Here is a 5,000-nt window from a genome sequence, read left to right as displayed (position 1 = left end):
GGAAGGATTAATGCATTCTGGATGATTTCATTAGAGTGACGGAGAGCTGAGCCCACATGCGCTTAAAGTGAAACATCACACACACACACACACACACACACACACACACACACACACACACACACACACACACACACACACACACACACACACACACACACACACACACACACACACACACGCACACACGCACACACACACACTCCCAGACAGACGGACAGAAAGACTGACAGACAAAAAGAGGGTGCACGCACACTACACACACACGCACACACACAGGCCTGAAGGACTTGTTCTGCTGAAACCAATTTTGCACGGCAAGGCAGCAGGTGATAGAGAAGCCGCCCCTAGTGTGCACATGCATGGTTGCCAGTGGTCCTTCTGTGTCTGTGTGTGTGTGTGTGTGTGTGTGTGTGTGTGTGTGTGTGTGTGTGTGTGTATGCTCTGTTGTCCTTTTGTGTGTTGCACGGCGTGTGTGTATTGTGTCTGTGTGTGAGCGATAGAAAGAGAGAGAGCGTGTGAGCGCGCCGGCATCGGAAATCCTGCAGCAAAGAAAAAAGTAAGACAGAAAGAAAAAAGCTGATTAAAATTCATTGCTCTGTGCAGTGCGGAGAAAGGGATTAATTGTAAAGTAAGTTCATCTGGCTGAGGGCTTGTGGGGGGTGGGACTAAGCCCAGCGCTGCCAGCAGGGCTCCACAGGGGGGAGGTACATATCGCTCCTAGCGGCCGTCTCCCATCATAACTTTGGATATGTACCTCCCCCCTCCTAGCAACCCCACACAGCCCCGGTCGGGCTGGGGTAGGATGTCCGGGATTAGCGCTCTTGCGGTCGGCCTTCCAGAGACTTCCAGAGACGAAGAGGGAGGAGGAAGGCCAGGGAGCCGCTGAATAAGTCATTTGTGATATGATATCGATTGTGAGGAGAAAAATGATAATAAAAGAAAGTGTAGTAAGATATAGACCTTGAGAAAGCCTTTATACAAAGGAGGAAGAGCGCCGCACCAAAGGCATTTCTAATTTGTCAGGGCCATAACTAATTGACCTGATGATGATGAATTAATTTAATTTAATATCTTGATGTATGATTGGAATATTGTTAGCTATTTCCATTTGAGGGCGAGGGATTGTAGTGTAATAACAATATAGTTCAAATTAAATCAGTAACTTCTTTAGACACTTTAGTCAAATTTTTCGGTAAGGCGTTTCCACCGCCCCTCGTTTCATCCATTCTCGGCCGAACATCATCGGTAATTTCAGACAAATAAAGACCAGTGGATTCAAACCATAGAAGGCAGTTAATCACCCCTGAATGGAACTGCATAATTAAACCAAGAAGAGGCAGCCTGATTACAACAGTCTATTTCACTGACATCAGTCAAGAGGCCGCATCAATATCAAGTTTGACAATATTTCCCGAGCACTTCGTTCATTGACATGGATTCTAAAGTACCTGTGGGTAATTATAACTCGTATTGTAGTTTCACTGTCTAATGAACCCCTAGCCCGACATTTTTCATCAAGTAGCGTATTGCTAAGAGGCTGCCGGGTGCTTCAGAGAAGCTATTGGGTGATGAGGAATTTGTTTTTATTGGACTTGATGAGTCATCCTGAAATCCAACGTGTCAGTCACACTGTTAGTCAGCCAGCCGGTAAGAGAGCCGGCCAAACCAGACAGCAAACCCAAAAATGCCAGCGTCGCGGCCAGCAGCCTGTGTGTTAAAAGCGTTTTACTTATCAGCAGTGAAACAGGAACACGAAAGACACTCAAAGCCAGAAATGAAACGGAGCAAGGGAGAGAGCTTTGTTCAACGCATTCGATTGCCACTCAAAGCAAGTCTTAAGTTTCCACCAAATTAGATTAAATTTAATAGGTCTAATTAAGTCCAGTGCAGTTCACACGCAGACACACACATACACACACTTGCACACAAAACACACAATCTGCATCCTCTCTCTGTGTGTGCACAAGTAATTATTAGCCAGTGCAGGCACACATGTATACCTGCACCTACACCAGTGTACTCAGGGCACTTACTTGAGTAAAAGTTGAGATACCTAGAGTGGTATATTACTCCAGTAAGAGTGGAAGTACTCCCTTTAAACTTCGACTTGAGTAAAAGTATAAAAGTACCTGGCTTCAAATACTACGTTATTTGGTGTAATGTAGTTCCAATGTCTTGCTATGTCCTTTATACACTCAGTCAATTTAAGGTTAAAAAAAACACTAACAACACTCTAAATACAATGTTTTCTATTTGTGATATCTGATACTGAAATCATCTGAAACTAGAAAATGCATTTCCTGCAGAAAGTGAGTGCTGTAGAGCAGAGTGAGGTATGTAAATGTGTTTTAGTAAAGCCACATAGATGTTGAGTTTGTACAGTCTCACCCCCTGCGACCTAAAAAGAGTTAAATTGTGTGTGTGTGTGTGTGTGTGTGTGTGTGTGTGTGTGTGTGTGTGTGTGTGTGTGTGTGTGTGTGTGTGTGTGTGTGTGTGTGTGTGTGTGTGTGTGTGTGTGTGTGTAGTCATGCATAAAATGATACGACTGGTGCAGAGGTTTGAGTGACACTGATCTGATGGTCCTCCCTTGGACATATACTATTGGACCGGCAAGCATTGTTTTTAGCATTACACTTCTACCGGCACACCAGGATATGTAGAAAGCTACTAGCTTCTAGCCATATAAACGGGGGTCCCCACAGACAAACGCTTGATATATAACTATCATATTTCCAATCGATTAATAATTTTAACGTATATAACGTTTAAGCTTGACATGGTGTTTCTAGGTTAAATGTTGACGTTGTTTAGGCTCCGTGACGTCCGCAATGGTTAGCTGTGTCTATGGTCACGCAGGCATGTCGTGGAAAGGAACGTTGATGGAACGACAGGTTTTTGGAAGGTAGTGGAGTAAAAAGTATGATTTTCCCCTATGAAATGTAGTTGAGAAAAGGTATAAAGTCTCACAAAATAATGATACTCGAGTAAAGTATAGATACGCTAAAAAGTTACTCAAGTACAGTAACAAAATACTTGTACTTCGTTACTGTCCACCACTGACCTACACACACACACACACACACACACACACACACACACACACACACACACACACACACACACACATACACACAGACACACACACACACACACACACACACACACACACACACACACACACACACACACACACACACACACTCATATACACACACACACACACACACACACAGGTTAACGTAAATGTCCTGGGTAGCCGCGAGAGTGAAGTCCTTGTAGAGTTAACCTTTAGCCATCTCTTGTCACTTGCTGCTGCTCGCCCGGCTTGATGTTCAAGCCTCTCTGTGTTTATAACATCCTGTTTGGCCGTGGCGTCTGCTTGCTTATCCTGCAAACATGCTGCAAGGCAAGCACATTGAACTCTTAGAGAAACGCACACGCATACACAGGCGCACACAGACATGCACCCGCACACACGTGCACAATCGCACTTGCACCTGCGTGCACACAAATCTATAATTTGAATGAAAAATGGCCCATTTTTGACCTCTTTTTTTTCTCAAGATTCTTTTGCTGATGCATGCACTGAATGTGTTTGTGTGTGTGCGTGTGCGTGTGCGTGTGTGTGAGTGTGTGTGTGTGTGTGTGTGTGTGTGTGTGTGTGTGTGTGTGTGTGCAACACACACACACACACACAAGCACGTACACAGACACACACATGTGTGGTGAGTGCAACCACTCACATATGCATACACATATCTTGAGGCTCTGTGTATGTCGCATGTCCAACATGTGTGGCTGTTTATGAGTGTGTATGTGTGTGTGTGCGTGTGACATGTGTGTGTGAAGAATGATGCGTGTCATCAGCCAGCAAGCGGCTGATGTCTTGCTGTGTGAGCACGACTCTGGCCCTGCTTTGAACCCCTCTCAGGACACAAGCCACCACCCCCCCCCAATCCACACACACACACACACACACACACACACACACACACACACACACACACACACACACACACACACACACACACACACACACACACACACACACACACACACACACCACACCCCCCTAAACACACCCCTACACTTCCCCCTGGATCACTTGTCTATGACATGGGGGGTTGGGGGGGCACCATGACAAACCCCCTGACGCTCTTCTGCTGGTGGTTTTTGTGCCTTTCTCTCAAAGTGCCGTCCCCATCCTCCCCCTCCTCCTTCACACCTCGACTCCGTCCTCCACAGGCGCACACACAGCTACACACACACGGAGACACACCCTCCAGCCCTGCCCGCAGACATGGTTAGAGAGAGTACACAGAAATACACGTAAATATTATTGAAACGTGGTGCGAGGCAGAACAAGAGGCAAATCCTTTAACACACACGCACACAAACAAACACTCACATACACACGCAGGCAAGAAACACACACACACACACACACACACACACACACACACACACACACACACACACACACACACACACACACACACACACACACACACACACACACACACACACACACACACGCACACACACAGAGTGCTCTGTCCTCTCTCTCTCTGTCACTCGTACAAGAACAACACAGATGGGGCAAGTGGGCAAGAATAATTGTCACGGTGGCGATATGTCGGGGGCTATGCAGCGATGTGTACCCGCAATACCAGCACGGCTGCTAGGCAAGTATTACAAGCATGCATTGGCTCTGGATGGTTTAGAATTATACCCGCCTTAATTGGACGCCGAAAACCCCCAAAACCTCCAGTGTGTTTGGAGGGGTAAACACGCGGTTTGTTCTCAGTGGATCTGGATAAGCGAAGAGGGCTCTGAGGGCAGTGGCGGAGACAGAACCGACCTTCCCTCGTGCTGTGTACAAACAGGACAACTCACAGGCAGCGCGGCCTTCGCGGCAGTGTTTGCGTTCGCAGTCACTTTCGGAGTAGGGATGCAGCAACGTGGCACATGCCTAGCGGTGGGATGAAAGGGAAAAC

The 5,000-nt window shown here is 46.6% G+C and overlaps 1 protein-coding gene across 1 annotated transcript in view; it reads left to right on the top strand.

Annotated features, from left to right (window-relative positions):
* LOC130374922 (B-cell lymphoma/leukemia 11B-like) overlaps positions 1-5,000 on the top strand; it is an 18,221-nt gene that overhangs the window by 12,071 nt on the left and 1,150 nt on the right. The window lies entirely within an intron of this gene.

This window comes from Gadus chalcogrammus, chromosome 21 (assembly GCF_026213295.1).
Source record: "Gadus chalcogrammus isolate NIFS_2021 chromosome 21, NIFS_Gcha_1.0, whole genome shotgun sequence".
NCBI classification, from domain to species: domain Eukaryota; kingdom Metazoa; phylum Chordata; class Actinopteri; order Gadiformes; family Gadidae; genus Gadus; species Gadus chalcogrammus.
This window is presented reverse-complemented; position numbering and strand designations above follow the sequence as displayed.